This window comes from Dromaius novaehollandiae, chromosome 21, assembly GCF_036370855.1.
Source record: "Dromaius novaehollandiae isolate bDroNov1 chromosome 21, bDroNov1.hap1, whole genome shotgun sequence".
Lineage (NCBI taxonomy): Eukaryota > Metazoa > Chordata > Aves > Casuariiformes > Dromaiidae > Dromaius > Dromaius novaehollandiae.
Window position 1 is genome coordinate 7,955,298 of NC_088118.1, and position 17,203 is coordinate 7,972,500.

Consider the following 17,203-nt stretch of genomic DNA (forward strand, 5'->3'; position numbering starts at 1 on the left):
AAGAGGAAGGGGGAAAAGTTGAGTTTTGGCTTGAAACACCTGCAAAACGCCCTCCAGGGACAAAGCGCAGTCGTTACGCGAAGCGGTGCCCGCAGCCAGCGCCGAGCAAATGCGAGTTATTAAAGGGCAGGAGATGGATGGAGCCCGGCACCTCCATTTGTTCGGCCAGCGCCAAATTCGTTTCCAGAAAAAGCCCTTATCAATTTCCCGGGAATCGTCTGCCCTGTCACCGCGGCCGGGGCGCTAATGTGCTTTACGGCGCCGTGCGAGCCGGCGCGGCGACACCAATCTAAATAAGGGAGGAAGGACGGCTTAATCAGCCTGTCGCTGACCGGTTATTAACGGTGGAGAAACAAGGGCGTTAGAGGAGAAAATTCGGGGAGGTCAGCTCGTACTTGAGGAGGGAGCCGGGAGGAGAAGGAGGGAGAGGTGGGAGAGCAGGAGATGGCCCGGGACGAGCTGGCCGGGGACGTCCCCGCGCTCCCGCTCTCCGCCGGCGTCCTTGGTGCCGGTTGCTGCAGATCCCTGCGGGAGGCAAGCTGCCTGCTTGGATATGCTTTATCCCTCGCAGCCCCTGAGGATAAGCCAGGATTAGTCCTTCCAGGAGGTGATTGCGTTTTGCCTGCCGGAGCCCTCCCTCGAATCGTTTCTCCAAGGAGGGATGAAAAGGAGGAGGAGGAAAAAGGATGCTGCGCAAAAGGATGCGCCCAGCACCGGGCTGCGAATTGGTCGCCCTATTTATCCGGCTTTTCTGCCCCCCGGATGGGGCTTATGTAGCACGTTCGGGCTGGATGCCCTGGAAAAAAGGGGGAAGAGGCAAAAAAAAGAGCAAGGAGGGATGGCGCTGCCTTTGCAGACCCGCCACCGGTCGGGTGTTTGATTTTTCCCAGCCGGCATCAGCACTTCTAAGAAACGAAGGTCCCCGGCCCATCGGATGCAGGTCGGAGGAGAGCGGCTCCGTCTCGGCTTGAGCACGGCGAGGCAGGTCGGGCTCAGTGGTGCCATGAGCCAACCCCGAGCAGCGACGTGAAGTGTTGGACTTGGCTTCCCTTGGCTCGTTAGAGCTGATTACACTAATTGACATGTTTGTTTGGGGCGGATATATTTTGTTGTCCTTTTTCTTTATGTTTTTTTCCCCCCTTTTTTTGGAGCTGGAACCACATGTTTGTTGCCAGCTGGTTGCAACAGCGGGCGCTTTCGAGGGGAGATCCCCGGCCTCGGGGACCGGCCACCCTCTCCTGCAAAGCGGGGCCAAGGGCAGCGTGACGGATCATTTGCTGCGGAGGGTGGAGAAAGGGGGCCAGGGCGAAGCGGGCCAGGGACATCGCCCCGAGCCGCTGTCTGCTCCATGCCCTCCATCCCAGGAGTGATTTCCCAGTGCTGGCCGAGCCGAAAGGCCAAAAGAAGCAAGCAAAACCCTTTAATACTGAGTCAGCCCCAAACCAACACACAGTTTTCCAAAAAAAAGAAACCTCTCCAAAAAAAAAAAAAAAAGGTGTGACTGCTGAGCAAATGGAGCATTGCCCTGTCCGGAGCAAAAGCCTTGCTTTTGTGGAATTCGCCACAACCTGCCGCCCCGCTCCTCTATCGGTATTAAAAATCACAGCAATTCATTTAGGCATTGCAGTTTCTAACAGGCAAATGTGCGATAACGCGCTCGGCCTGCTAAGGCCGCAGCTGCACGGCAGATTAGTTATATTGTGCTGCGAGGCACCCGGCTAAAGCAGCGGCGAGGCACTTAGGGAATTAGGGCCCCGCGCTTAATCGCTTAGCTGGTGGCTGCGTCTTATTAAATTCCCCTGAGTTCAGCAACTTTGGAGCCGGCTCTTTTTTTCCGCAAGGCTAACAGCGAAGCATCCGAGCGTCCGCGGAGCTTGGGTGATTTGGGGTCAGTAATGGCATCTAAGGAAATGTTTTCCTTTTAATGCCACCAATCTATCTTTATCTTGGTAGTCAAAGCAGGTAGATGGCCAGCGCGGTTTCCCCAGGGGAGTTAAATGCCTCAGTCCTGCCGAAACTGGTGGGAACTGGGGGCTTGGGGTGGAAATCCTCTCGCCAGCTTCAGGTGGAGGTATCTCCAAAGCTTGGTTCATGTAACCCATACTAAATTCCCGTTTGGATGAGAGGACTTGCCCTCAAGAGGTGCCTCCTTCTCCTTATTCCCTGCAGAGGTAACATGGAGTGCCGACAAGGCAGGTGACTTCCAGTTGAATCCCGTCCTCCGTTATCCACTCCGACCTTCATGCTCCGGCCGAGCAGCGTTTTACAGCGGTGTTTTTGCCAGGGGATATTCAAGGAGCAAGACTGTGTTTGGCACAAAGCGAGGGTGACAGAGTTTGTCCCCGATGTGCCACCGGCTGGGCGGGCTGTGAAAAATGATCCCTGTCTCAAGCGTTACTCCATCCATTTGCAACTAGAAAAGACAGAAAACTGAGAAAGCACAACAACCCCCCGGCATTAGGGAAGGGCTTTCATTTGTTTAAATGCTGTTTGGCAAAGAAAGGCAGCGTTTTGCTGCCGGTGCCGGCACCGACGGCAGCTCCCCGGTGCACCTGCACCTCTCTCTAAGGTGATGCATCCTCCGAGAGCAAAGGCTTTCTGTGCTGTTTCCCATCACACTCTTACCATTGCCTGAAGATCCACCTTCTTGCCCTTCTGCAAGGCCCTAAGGCAATACTTCTCCCATTTTTTCCCAGCGCGGGAATTGGCCGCGCTCCTGCTCCGTGCCAGCCCTGCGCTCCAGAGGAAGGCCGAGAGCGGGTAGCTGCATTTAGAGAGCATTCGTTTGGAGACAACGCATGAATACAGAGATCCGGAGAGAAAAACAGAGCAAGATCGCAGACTAGAAGAATATTAATATTTAATCACAGCAGGCCAGAGGTTGCCGAGGCAATCGCTGTTAAATGTTATTGAAACAAAGCATTCGTATTCCCAGTGTATCGGTACTTTAGAAGAGCTGCCTTCCTCATCGCTACCCCGTTGGTCTGTGCTGGGGATTGGTGCTCTAAGTAAAGACTTCCTATTAGGACTTTTCCCTGTGGAGGGAAGGAAAGGGATCCCCAGATAAAAGTGGGTTTCAAAGCTGCTTTCTGCAAGATCGCTCTCTCGCTGCGCAAGGGATGGCTTGGAGGACTTCTCCTGGCACTCCAGTAAAGAGCAACAATTACGCTGGGGAAAAGTGACAGGTATTTTGCATACCCTGTGGCTCTGCACGTTAGGGGATACACATTTATCATTCACGCCCGGCTGGCAAAGTGGTCTAGGATGCGCTGCAGATGTAGAGAAGCAGAGCGCACAGGCTTCTGCCTGTTTTTCCCCATCTTCCCCAAAACTGGTCCTTTCTCCTCCTTTTTGCTTGTTGGTCCAGCCCTGGTTGAAGCAAGCAATGCCTTCTCCATCCAGGTCTCCTGTCAAATGCTCCCTCCACCGTCTCTCTTCTCTCTCTCCCTGCCCAGTTTAAGATCTTCAAAAGAAAATGAAGCAGCCCAAAGTGGTCCAAGGAGCTGTTTCACTCTTCCTCGGATTCTCAGCAACAACCTGCCCACATCTCCTGAACCAGGAGTCCCGGAAAGTCCTTAGGACATGTTTTGGAAGGGGCTTCAAGGGTTGGGAACGTGTCTCACCCCACGCTGGAGGATCTTTGGAACATGCAAGGAGTTAAACCTTGGGCAGCAGCTCCTTGCCACCTGGTTTGACATGTCATTAGCAGATTTGATATCTCACTTTTGTCAAAGTGGGATTTCTTCCCTGAGAATTAATTCTAATCTTTCCCCGCACACAAATCATTAGCCTGGCTCTCCAAATGAAGTGCTAACATTTCCTGTCACCTCCTGCTCCTCACTAGCTGCAGTTCCTTAAAGCTGCTGCAATCAAGACCATGAAAAGCTAATCAATTAAGTCCCAATGTATCAAGAGCTCATGAGCCACTGTGAAGAACCCAACACATCATTACCGATCTCGAGAAATTTCTGCCTAAAGAGCGGATGTGCGGAAAGCAAAGGCATACTTTGGCCCAAGGTCCTTTTTTCTCACAACCACCTTCATGTCAGAGCTCCTGGCTGTGTTAATACAAGCTACCCTCCACTCCCGGAGTAGCAGTTGCGCTTGTGCCATCTTTAACTTCTCTAGCACTTTATGACCCATAGAAGAACCTTGTCTTCTCTCTGTTGATGAAAGGAGATGATTAGGTCTAGCCTGGGTCTTCCATGTGGATCCACATTGTGGACATCTTATTTGTTAGGCAGTGCTGGTTATGCCCCTGATGATTTTATCATCCCTGTGTGGGCTTTTTTGCCTGGGAAATCGATTCATAGAGGACGGGAGGGGTTGTTTCCCCATCTTCAATCAGCATGAAAACTCAACAGATTGGAAACTCTGACTCCTACACACACACACACGCACCAAAAATCTGCCTGACAGCTCTACGCCAAGTCTCCAGCCCCAGCCTACCCTTCCCCTGAAGTTAAACCCAAGCATCTGCATCAAAATACAACATACAGAGCTCGTCTGTACTCGGATTTTACAGCAGAACTGTTGTCTCCATGGAAACCAACACTCTTGCTCTTTTTCCCCCCTTTTTTTTTTTTTTTTTTTGAGTTCCGATGCAGCCACATCATTGAACATCTCTTAGGCCGTGTCCACCCGAGGAAGGTTCGTGGGCTACTTCAGCCCACATTTCAGAAGCACCAGCGGCTGCCGCGGCTGGACACCACGATGGAGAAACCGGAGTGCACAGCAACGCAAGGGGCGAGGTGGGAGCGCTGATCCGAGGTACTGGACTTGCTCCTAGGACCAGACGGGGCACGGGCATCTGAGCAGGATGGGCTGGAGAGCAGAGCCAGGCCCAGGGACCATTTCTGAAAGCACAGGCATCACCAGATGACGTGCTGAGCTGCCAAGGGCCACTGACCAGACCTTATTGACTGAAGACATGGGGCAAACTATTAGTTGGATACCTGGATAATCCCTCTCCTTCCCCAGCTATTCAGCTTTATCATCCCCTTTGTTTTTGGGGTGATTAGTTGGAGAAGATCCAGAAGGTAAGGCCAGGACAGGTCTCCTGTTGCTGCCTCAGTCCCACCATGGCTGCCTGCACTAATACAAGAATTACTGAGCTGAGATTTTACAACAAATCAGTTATCTCCATGGAAACATGCCACTTCTTAGCCCATCTTCGCATGGGAGAAGTTACTCGGTGGTGCTAACAGCGGCGTGACAACAGCTGGGCATTACTTGGTCCATATCACAAAGTCATGCAGAGGGGATGCATCCATTTCTTTTCTGGAGAAGAGCTGTTTGTACGGGGTTTATCTTTATGCTTTTTCCAGGTAGAAAGCCCAACTTCAGTGTGGTTGAAGATGAGGCCTTCCCCCTAACACCTCAAAGATAGCACAGTGGATCTGGGCTCCCTGGACATGAATCGCAGCTGGCCAGTCCTGGGTCAGGCCGGCAGACCGGCGCAGTCCTGAAACCCAGCACGGTGCCTCCAGACTGACTCGAGTCAGGCTTTTTGCTTGAATTGCCTTAAACAGAGCCCAGCTTCATTCCTGAGAGGGAACAGCATGAGCCTGATGAATGTTTCTTCAAGCCCTCGGAGCTGCTCTTAAGGCAGGGTAGAGATTTCCCCAGGGACTTTGGCAGGTGTAAAAAGAGCACGCTTACGGGAATGAAGATAAGCCGCTGCATCCCCAAATATTTTAGTTTTCAGTCTTTCCAGAGGGCAAAATCCGCATTGCACAGCCAAACCGTTGTGGTCAGGCGCTGACAAGCTGTGGCCAGCCTTACTCAACACCCTGGATCCCGGCGCCCTTTCCAAAGGTCGTTCGTATCTCCTCCAGCATCCTGTATCCTCCTCGAAGCATTCGGCACCGGCCACTTTTTAGGAAAAGATTACCAGGTTTTAGCCACCAGCTGATGGAAAGTGGGCTTTTCAGTAGCAAATACGTACTTGATGAATTAGCCTCTTCAGGCTAAAATTGGAGTTATCACCTCTGCACATCCCCTGGGTCTTCATTAAAGATGCCGAGTGCCCTGCATCTTTTGCAGGCTTTAGCTGGCCTTCTCTGCCAGAAATTTCCGTGCACAGAGCCTGCAGGATTTTTTCTCCAAGCCTCAGCCATCCGCACTTCAGGAACGCTATCTCATCCGCCTAATCCTGTAATATTACACACACACACACACACACACGCACGGCTCATTTAGCACGTGTTGCTCTGCAGCATAAAAGCTGCTCTGTATTAATACTGTTATCAACAGGCCTCGAATATTGCCGGGCTTACTAATTAAGCCTGACGACACGATAGATGACAGAAGGGAAGGTTAAGGCCAACCACTGAAAAAAACAGCATTGGCTTCCGCCTCGCGAGGGGACAGATGGAAACCGCAAGAAAGGTCTCACGCTTTCCCCGCACAGCCGAGCCTTTCGGCACGGCGCTCGTAGCGGCGTTCGCAGCTCTGCTCCGGCTTGCACAAGATGCTCTGGGGTGAGGCTCCTCCTTTCTCTGATTTAAGAAGTTTGCCCCGGCCTTTACTGGCAAGTAATATTTACAGGTGAAAAGGCAGGGCAATATTTAGAAGTAAGTGGTATTTATAAGTGCCTTTGCAGGGAAATGTTTACAAGCACGGCACTCAGGGGTAATTACAGATCAATACGTCGAAGCAGAGCAAATAGGCAGGTAGCAGGCTTTGGCTGGAATATTACAAATGAATATTTAGATGCAGCACATGCACATAAGTATGTGTACACCGTATGGAGGAAGCTCAGCCAAGCAACGAACGGAAAGCCTGGCGATGCCTGGGAAATCCCCGTGCAATTTATCAAGTCAAAACCCGCTGTCAGATGGGAGCTAGCCGGGATAAGGCTGGGATCAAGGCTGGAGATAAGGGCAGAGTCAGCGGCAGAGATTGCGGCTGGGAGGCGGCGCGGGAGGCCGCAGGGCGAAGAGGTGCTGCTCGGAGCCGGGCGCAGCTGGAGATAAGAGGCAAATAAAACCGCCGGGGAACCGCGTGTCCGATCAGTGCCCGTCTCCGGCAGCATTATTTTCCAGGCTTTTCACCCAGAATGCTAAAGGGCGTTTGCAAAGGCGAGAACAAAGCTACAACCTGATTTGCGAGCAAAACAGAAGTGAACAAATACATACCCAGAAGACCGGGGCATTGAAAGGAGTGCGACAGACTGTGCAGCCACCATCTGAAGTGCTTCTTGGGCAGCTCGTGACTCTTAAAAGGTTTCCCCAGGAGCAAATGCTTTTTTCTTTTTCTTTTTCTTTTTCTCTTTCTCTTTCTCTTTCTCTTTCTCTTTCTCTTTCTCTTTCTCTTTCTCTTTCTCTTTCTCTTTCTCTCTTTTTTTTTTTTTGCATGGAGAAAAAGAAAAGCAAAAGGACTGCTGATGCCTTCAGGAGGAAATGGAGACAAATATGCCCTGACCACGAGGGTTGCCAGAACAGTAAAAGGACAAGTCCCATCGTTTTGGAAAGTGTCCGAGTGATGCTTTTAGGGTCCAGAGGCTTCTTTTCATGAGGCATTTGCACCTCAAATCCCAGGGGGCCCAGATGTGAGCTGTGGCCCTCCATGGGAGCTCGGCACCGAAACATCCCCTCTTGCTCAGAGGATGTCACGAGACTCAGAGTCCCCTGATCCCCCAGGAGTTTACCCCAATGGTTTTGCACTCTCCACCTTTTGCAAAAAGTGCCGTTTCTCACTTAAATTTGGCCTGACTCTCCCTTCGACCTGTTCCTTCCCACTCTGCCTTTCCCCAGTGGCTTAAAGAGCCCTTTAGTAGCTGGTGTTTTCTTCTTGCGAAGGTACTTAGACATGCTAATGAAGTCACCTCTCTGCCTCCTTTTTTAATAAATTAAACAGATGGAGCACTTTAAAGCATTTTTTCCCAGCCTTTGAACCTTTTTTTGTGCCTCCTGCTTTCCATCTGTGGTGCTTTACTGGCAGAGCCCGACGAGGCCAGGGACGCTACCTGTCCGCATCCCGGCGTCACCGGTGTCGGCTCCCGAAATCCCTCCCTCCGCCGACCCTCTCCTCCATCCCGCGTGTCCCCTTGGATGCCAGGAAAGCAGTCGCTAACATCAGTGGGTTTTATCGTTTCAAACCTCTAGCCATTCCCGCGCTTCAGACAATCCAGCTCATTAAGAGGAAAGAAAGACTTTAAATTTACTGCCTCTATCAACATATAAAGCCTTTGCCTTTCCAAAGGCCTCTGTCCAACTGGCGTTATACCATAATAGGCCTTTTCTTTTTTTTTTTTCTGAAGCAAGAGATAATAATTAAAGATTGGATTATGAGCTAGCCCGGCATCACAAAAAAAAGCCACAATTTTATCGTATTACACGGCATCAGAATTAATTAGAAGCGCCTTAATCGCTAATCTCAGAAAATATTGCGGGATCTCTGGCCTCGATGTAACATCCCCCCAGTAACGCCGCCCGGCAGTTCGCTGCTTTGAAAACCCGCCGGCAGCAGCCCTGCAAAGAAACCTTTGCGAAACTCGGTGTGATCAGTGTGGCTTTGCTTAGCGAGAGCTTGCAGACGCCCCGGCAGACGGCTCCCGCGATGCCGCCTGCCCGGCCCCTTTGCACCCGCAGCCCGGCGCTCCGTGGCGGCTGCTCTAGCAGCGGGAGCGACTCAGGCTCAGCACCGCGTCTGCTGGCAAATCGGCACGGAAAATGCTCCGGCGCGTCCCCGTGGGTTTCTGGATGTCCTTGGGAGCGGGGATTTAGCGCGGGGCCGAGCAGGGTGGAAAGCCAGGTTGCTTTAAAGAAACCCCTTTGCCTTGAAGGAGCCCCTTCGCGCCAGCACGGCGTTACCCGCCGGCGGGGTTTGGGGGTGAAGAGCATCACTGGTGCAGCCCCAACACGGTCCGTCCGTGCCTCCGCCGCGCTTGCCGCTCCGATGCTTTTCCCAGGGCAAACCGGCTGCCGAGCAATCTCCCGGGCCGTTTCCTTTGAAGACAAAACCGGCAACCGAAGTGCTCTATGCTTTCGCCAGCAAAATGGGAGTTTCGCTGCCAGGAAAGGTGTCGTTCAGTTTGCTTTTCCGAATTTTAATTCTTTCCAAAGCGACACACTTGTTGAAATGTTTCCATTGGGGTGAAGGCAGCCAAAATCCCATTTTAGCCAAAAACTCCCACCTGCTAGAGCAAACAGCCATCACTAAGGAATGTTCTGCCTTTATCTGAACCTACTGAAATCCACGGGAAGAAGCCTTTATTTTGACTGCTAAGGAGGAGCTCCAGCCTCTCCAAACAAAGTCGTCCAGCTGAAATAGCGGAGTTCAAAATTCCCCATGCCTTCGGGCAAGCAGCTCCTCTTTCCATTTCAAGCTTCACTTAAAAAACCGAATTCCCTTTGGGATCATGATCCCAGTCCTGCCGGGTCGCCCGGTGCCATCCTTAGTTCAGGATCCACCAATCTGTTCTTACATTTCTCGCAATAACCTGGAAGGAGCAAGGAGAAGACACAGGCCTTTGGTAGAAGTAGCGGCTTAGAAATGTCGGCTGCGTGGCAGACGCCCTGGTGCAAGAACGAAAGGATCCTGTGGGACAGCGGGGTTTTCTGACCTCATCCAAATATTTTGGTTATTCAAGTCAAAAGGGGCTTGAAAGAAATGCAGAAGGCACCAACCAGGCTGGGTACAGTCCCGGGGCAACGAGATGGGAGATGATACTCAACGGAGAGAGGTGCAGGAGAGGGGGATGTGGGGAGACCGACTAAGCTCTTCCTGCAGTGCAGCGGTTCCTGAATTAATTGCAGCCTTGCAGGAACACAGCCAGGCATCCCGCCGGAGCGCCTGATGGGCGGATCTGCTGCTGGCAACGCCGTAATTAGGGGGAGAAATGAGCCGTTAGGCTGCATTAACACGGGGATGGGCAGTTTTAATGCAATGGTGTTGCTCAGCTGTGCAAATTCGGGGACCGTGGAGGACCCTGTCCCTTTGGGGACACTCGGAGGACCGTGATCTCAGTGTCACCGGGGATGTGATTGCCCAAGGGTCCAACACAGCAGGTCCAGTGCCTGCTGCAAATGAGGAGATGTCCAAGACCCTCCAGGCTTGCTGCTGCCTCCAAGATGGATGAGGTTGTTTGGAGCCAAGCTCCAGCTTGTCAGAGCGGTTCCCATAACTTTATGGAGTTGGCGAGCCTTTCCATGAGCCTAGGACGAATACACTAGATGGGAAGGACTTGAATTTGTGTCCGCAGTTTGGTAACACGTTTCTTAAGCTGCAAGGATCAATTTGTTATCCCTCGGTGCGATCAGAGCGAATGTACACACATAAATACATATGAGAACCTGTGCGTGGCTATAGTTCCCTGTCCCTGCTTTAAAGCATCCTGTCAGCCTCCTCTTGATCCTAGTTGCTGCCACACGTTGGGCTTATATCGCAGCCATAAATATGTATTTATAATCTCAAGGACAGTCTCATTGCCAGCTGATAAATTCAAAGATGCGTCCATCACCCTTTGGGTGTCACCTCCTGTCACTTGACCTTTACGAAAGAATAAACTACAGCCATTTTTCGGCCTCATTTTGCATGCGCGGGTGTTACGGATGTGAATGCGCTACACGCGTTTTTGCCCCCCGCTTTACGCTCTTTCGGGTGCCGACGGTGGGGGCATGCTCTTCTGATGCATCCCTCTGGCACCCCGGGCGCCTGGAGTCCCACCTGACCCAATTCACCCATGTTTTCTTGATTTCTGATGGCCCTTTTTGGTTGGCAGAGGGTAGCACTCACTAAACCCTCCACCCCATCTCCCTGGGGGCCAGGATCTAAATTCCTCGATAAAAGACATGAAGCAACGAGCCGTTTGCAGCCACCGAAGGGCAGGAGCAGACGGGCAGAGCCGCGGGTCGGCGTCTCGCCTAGCATAAATCAGCGCAGCTCCCGGCGATAGCGGGGGGACTTGTGCCAGCTGGGAGGATCCAGCCTCCCCTTTCTGGGCTGCATCTCTGCAAGGATCAATAGCAGAGAAGCGGGATGCCAGTTTGCCGATATAGTCAAGGTGCTGAAGCTGGAGGCGACCTAATTTGCCAGTGCTCACGAAACGCCGAGAAGCTGCAGCTTTGCAGAGCCCCAGCGGCTGCGAAGTCCCGGCCCTCCGTGGCTGAAGAAGGCGATACTTAGGCAGGTAGAGCGCTCCAATTCTGGATTTTTTACTGCTTTATGAGCTTGTGCATGTGCGTGAACATGTTCGCCAGCCTCCCATCCTGTCTGCTGCCGAATCCCCCCGAAATACAGCACCAACACAGCCCTCAAAATGTACCACGGGGCCACAACCATCCCTGCTGCCTGCTTTTTGTCACCCCGTCAACATAACAAGGTGCAGGCGGCCGTTGGAAGGAATCTGCCTAATTTCAGCCCATTTTATGCTCCTGAGAGCCCACGGGTTTATACCCCGGCCCTTCTCGCGCCCTGTCCCTCTTCCGTCCCGGCGCCGCGCTTTACTCCCGGCGAAGACGGCGGACCAGCTCCGCTGTGAATTCGGGTTAGCTCCCCGCGGAGCTTTGCCAGCCTCTGCCAGCTGGCGATTTGGCCCGCGCTGGATTTAATGATCTTCTTTGTCCGTCGAACTTTATGACTAATTATTATAAAAGACAAAAAAAGAAGTTATAAAATCCAGCTGAATGGCGGCGGTTTAATCTGCTGCTCTTTTCAGCCGGCACTTATGGAATTTTTAATATCCACTCCTTAAAAGAGAAGCAAATTAAGATAAAAACCCCGATGAAGGGGATAAAACGCAAACAAATAGGTTCTCTGTCAAAGATGACGGCTTCGAAACGGAGCGGAGAGCCGCGAGAGCCAGCTGGCAGGCGGCTAGCGGCTGCCTCCTCCCCGGCCAGCACAGCTCTGTGCCCAGAAATGAGGGATTTCAGGGAAAAACTACACGGTTTTGGAGCCATCCTGCCTGTTTGCCCCAATCCGCAGCTTGACGGAGGCTCGTGGACGCTCAACTTTCCCTTCCAGCTGCAGAAAGAAATCACCTGGATGATCAGAATAGAGAGACCTTCTCGCAGAGGTGCAGAGATGGAGCGCTAAGCAGATTGCCGGGCTCATCTCACCAAAGGAGATGAAAAGAAAACCGTCTAAGCTGGCGATCCAGCCTTAACCGTTTTGGCTGCCGTTCTCATGCGCCCGGCGAAGGCAGATTGCATTGCTCGTTGCTCAGTGCTCCGCTCCTGCATCCGTTTTCCATGCTGGAGCCAAAAGGCTCAAGGCATTTCTGGGACCGAAGCAGGAGGCCAACGCTTTCTTCTGCCCCTGTTAAACTGACTTCGTTAAGAAAAGAAATCATTGAAAAAACTGCAGTTTGCATCTGCTCAGGAGGGAGGGTTTGCCCTTACTGGCTACGTGCCTTAAAGATCCTGCTGGTCTGGCGACGCGAGAAACCCTGAAATGAATGATTGGGAAGCTCAGGTGATGGAAGAGGGCGAGAGAAGGGAAAGGGCTTTTTTCTTCTCCCCTGCTGAAGACAGCAGGAATTGGGGAAGGACTGCCTTACACACTATCCATCAGGAAAAGACTTTCCTTTCAAAAAGTGAGCAAGAAAAATAGTGCCTGGGAAAAAGGCGCAAGAAAGAGTGCAAGGAGAGCAGCTCTGCTCTTCTCCTCCGCCAGAAGGTCTTGGAGGTCAGTCAAGTCCGGCTGGTCTTTCCAAGAAGCACCCAGCGGCGTGGCAGCGGGATGGGAACATGGAGAGCCCTGGAAAATGGGGCAATGCTGGGCGCCTTTCCGCAAAATCCCGGCCCGGGGGTCCTGGGAACGAAGGAGGGAGCTAGAGCGGTTTGGGGTGAGGAGCAGGGGGGGCTCAGCCCACTGCACATCAACGACAGCTGCAGAGAGCAGATACAGCCAGGCCCGGCGGTGACGGAAAAGCAGATTTTTCCCGGGATCCCAGAGGAGACCATGCAGAATTTGTTGCAACCCAGGAAACCATAGAAAAGTTGATGGAGTGAGGATAAATCTGAAGGAAAGGATGTGCTCTGCAAGGGCAATGAGCTCTGTTGCAAACCCTTTTTTTCCCCCCATCCTGTTCCCTTCTGGGCTGCCTCTATTGCAATATTTTCACTCCTCAAATTTGTTTTACCACCGCCCAGCTCCACGACGGAGCAAACACTCCCGGGGGCTAAGCAGGTTGCCTTGAAGGGAGCAGCTCAGACGCATCCAGCAGGGACGTTTTGCCCACGCAGGATCCCACCCCGTTTCCACAGAAAACCGAGACGGCATTTGCATTATGCAAATCTGGCATATGCAGATTGCCACTTCCAAAAATAATGCGCAATCACGCAATTAACAGCTGCCTCGTCTTGCGCTCCCAGGTAGTCTTAATCCCTGCAGTTCTCCGTGACGTTATTTTAGCTGGGGACGTTGCCCCTTTCGAGGACATTTTGCGATTTCTGCCAGGCAGGCGAAGGCCGTTTGGACTCTGCGTGAAACGCTGGGCTTGTCTGGGGTAGGGTTTTCTTTTTCGGCTCCTCTGCCCTGAATTTCCCGCAGACGCGGGCACGTGGAGAAGCGCTCCCGGCAGGCGGAGGAGACATTTCTGCTTGCCCACGGTTTTGCAAAACGCTCGGCACGGCTCCAGCGCAAGCGGACAACTCGGCTCGCCCGAGGAGGGGAGCTTTCCCCAGTGCAGCCATAAATTTCCCTTCGCTCCGGTGCAACACAGGCATCCAATTAAGCCCATAATCCTATAAACCTGCCAGCAATCAAACACACTTTTAAAAATCAAGAGAGACAGGTACCTTAAATCAATACGGCTCGGTAACAACGCGCAGCTTGTCGGCTCGTCGGACACCGCAGCTTTTGCTGCGGCGCCGGTTTTACACCGCAATGCAAGCAGCAAATGTGCTGCCTCGTGGGCTGGGTTTCTTGCTTTTTCCCCCCCCTTTTAGCTTAAGCAAAGTGGATTCCTGAATGGGGCGAAATGGTCAGCGGCTGGAGTCGAGGGGGAGCCGAAGGAGCTCGGTTCGGCTGTAAAAATTCACAATTTGGCCAGCAGCGACGATGCCTCCGGGGATATGCAAGCGCGCGGAGGCTTGCAGAGGGCTGTAGGACGGGAAGAAGGGACTGCAAACCTCTTGGCAACCACTTTCCGGTTGGTATAATATTTAAGAGTGCTTTAAAGAGTTTTATTGGGGCTATTTTTTTGGATCCCTTCACCCGTAAAACCAGATACTTTCATCTCTCAGAGTCCAAGCGCACTAAACTTGGAGGTAGTCATAAAAAAATCTTTTAGACTGAGCTAGAAAAGCTTTCCCGGACCTCCAAACCTCCCAGCTTTAAAGTATGCAAGTTCGGGCTTTTCCAGGGCTGGGAGTTTAACCACAGCAGGAACCGGCCCGTGCCCCAGCCCCATGGAGGGCATCCCCCTTTCCCAGGCCTTTACAGCAATGAACTAAAGGCTGTAAATTAATGACTGCTTCGTAGAGAGAAAATGTCCCCGTTGGCCCAGGGCTGGACTCCATCCATTCGAAGCAAAGCATTTGATCTCCGCGGTGAGGAGCCCAGGATCTGCGTCCCGACACCCGCAATCTCCGCCTCTCACTGAGAGAAAAACCCGTTTTTTCTTTGCAGGCTGCCGGTATTTGGTCCAACCATGGGTACGAGACAGGAGCCCAGCACGGGGTATAATTCAGGCGACTGGCGTATCCCTGCCGGCTCCGCGTGAGCGAGTTGGGCAGGTTAAGCTAGTGGCAGGGAGCCGCCTCGCCAACACCCCTGCAAAAATCCCTCTTTCGCGACCGTCGTCCTCAAGAGGATCTGCCTCATCTGACGCCTTTAATCTGCTGCAGACCTGGAGTTAAGGGGGGAAGAAAAAAAAAAATCTGTCATTTAAACAGCCCTGTTTCCTTTCCCAGCTAATAGGATTATTCAGAAAGGCTTTAAATCAAAATCCCGAAGCCTGTTATTGGTTTTTAAATGAGGCCGAGCCTTTCTCGTGCGGCTTTTTTCTCGCTCTTGCTGCGGCGCGTCCGCTCCGAGTTGGACAGTCACAAACCTCTTCTGGGGTCGGGGCCGCTCTGAACCACCCGGTCGCTGGGGATAGAGGGGGATTTGGGGATGGAAAAGCGCCGATTTTCCATCTCAGCACCCAGGGCTCCGGCTTTTTATCTTACCAAAGAGAGGGATGGGGCTGACTTGATCAGAGCATGCGAGGGCGCGCGCGGGGAGGAAACCCTGGGCACCGGGAAACCTCTTTAATCCATCAGCGAAAGGCGCAACGAGAAGCCGAAGCTGGGAGCAGAAGCCAGATAAATCCAAATTAGAAACTAGGCCCCCACTTAATTTTTTTCTTTTTTTTAGATCAGCAGGAGCAATTAGCCGCCGAACCAAGCTCCCGGCGAAGCGATGTGGCCTCATCTCCTGACGTCTGTCCGATCGATGCCGGGTAATACGCTTCGGCTGAGCAACTCGATCCCGGTGTAGGAGAAAACCGAGCGGGCCGAGCGACGCGGGCAGTCGGATCAAGCAACGCGGCGACCCCTTCCAGCCTTTGCCCTGCCCGTAAGTGGTCCGCGGCTCCGCGCTCCATCCAGGCTCCGTAGGGATCAGCTGGCAAATGCAGGTGCGAGGCAGAAAACGGAGCTTTCTCGTGCCGGCTTCGAGGATGCTGCAGCTGAAAACGCCGTTTCCAGGCCGCTCGGTGCGGGAGAAAGCCATTTGCAGGTAGGAAGCGCCTCTCCGAAGCAGCGGCACCGTGGCATGGCCACGCTTTGCACGGGAGCGGGGAGACGGCCGATTTTCTCCAGCCTCTGCCCCGCTCCTCCGCCCTGGAGCCCCTCTGCTAGACGGGGGAGCTCGCCGCTGCCTCGCCTCGCTCGCGCCGCGCAGCCTGCAGATGCATCGGATCCGCGCTGGAGATAATGATAGAAAATTACAGTGTAATAAGATAATGGGATTTATTTATAGCATTTGCTTTCCAATCACGCCCCCATGATATATGCATCCCCACACACACGGGCCCGCGCGCCCGTGCGCATCCGCGGCACTTTTGCTGTATCCGTATTATCCTAAGTGGCTGGTTTGGGAAGCAAAAAGCCAGCTGGGGCATGCGGAGACGCTCCCGAGCGCTTCGCCACCAGCGCGAAGGGTGCTGGCACGTCGCAAACAGGCCCCTCGTCAGCATGACAATACCGGCGTGTTTCTATGACACTTTTATCCCAGAGCACTCGGGGGGAAAAAAAGAAAAATATGTAAACTGCTGCACAAACGCCAGCGTCTGCAGGGAGGATTGAAATGCAGTGACACATTTAACTGGAGACGAATCCTGTATCCGAGAGAAACGAGCTAAGGGGAGATTTAGGAATGAGGGACCGGGGTGGGCTCGTGGGTGCAAAACGGCAGCGGGGCCCAGCCGGTACCAACCTCTTTGGGGAGATCCAGCTCTGCAGCAGCGGCACCTCGATCCCCCCATGCAGAAACCCTTCTGCGCCCGTGGCTGAGCCCCGTCCCGCCTCCCCGTGCCTCAGTTTCCCCAGCGCTGAGGCAGAGCCAGTGCAATTATTTTCCCAGGGCTGCTGCAAATCTCCTTCGAGCCAGCTCTTCCCGGGATGGAGATGAAAGGCGCCGAGGCCAACCTCTGATCGGGGAGCCGGGCGAGAAACTCCTTTACGAACAGCGGGAGAGGGAAAAATAAAAGGGAAAAAGAGGGGGGTGGCTCCGAGCAGGGGAACGTCACCAATTACGGGGCTGAATAAGCCCTAAATAAACCCCGCTTTGATGACACCTCCCTCCCAACGGCCCGGCCGTGCTGCCCTCGCCTTTCCAGCAGCTCCCGGGCTGGAAGTTCATGGCCGGCTGCTCATTTCTGCGCAAGAATAAATGCAAAACCGCCGGCGGGTAGCAAAGGGCGAGGAGGAGCCGCGCTCAGCCGTCGCGCTCCCTCCTCCCAGCCGGCGAGAAATCCAGCCCTGCCGAAACGGAGGGCAGCGAATTGCCGGGTCCGGCCGCGGGCAGGACGCGGAGACGGCGCGGGGCTGCCGGCTGCTCCCCCCTGCCGCCTCCCGCCACGTTTCGCTGCCATCTATACTCAAACTCCGGTTTAATGAGCCCTTTCCTTATTTCCAGAAACTTTAGCACATCATTAAAGCAGAGGAATGAATAATACATCTAGCGGGCGAATTCAGCTGGGCTCCGCACTGGAGGCAGCCTCCGAAAGGAGGAGCGAGGCGGGCGGAGGGGAAGGGATGCCGGGCGA

At 53.3% G+C, this 17,203-nt stretch overlaps 1 long non-coding RNA gene across 2 annotated transcripts in view; it reads left to right on the forward strand.

Moving 5' to 3' along the window:
- Positions 1-17,203, forward strand: part of LOC112981543 (uncharacterized) — an 85,974-nt gene that overhangs the window by 44,736 nt on the left and 24,035 nt on the right. For both annotated transcript variants that reach the window (XR_003258740.2, XR_010392523.1), the window contains exon 3: positions 15,310-15,672. This is a non-coding gene — a long non-coding RNA (uncharacterized LOC112981543). The remainder of the gene's footprint in view (positions 1-15,309; positions 15,673-17,203) is intronic.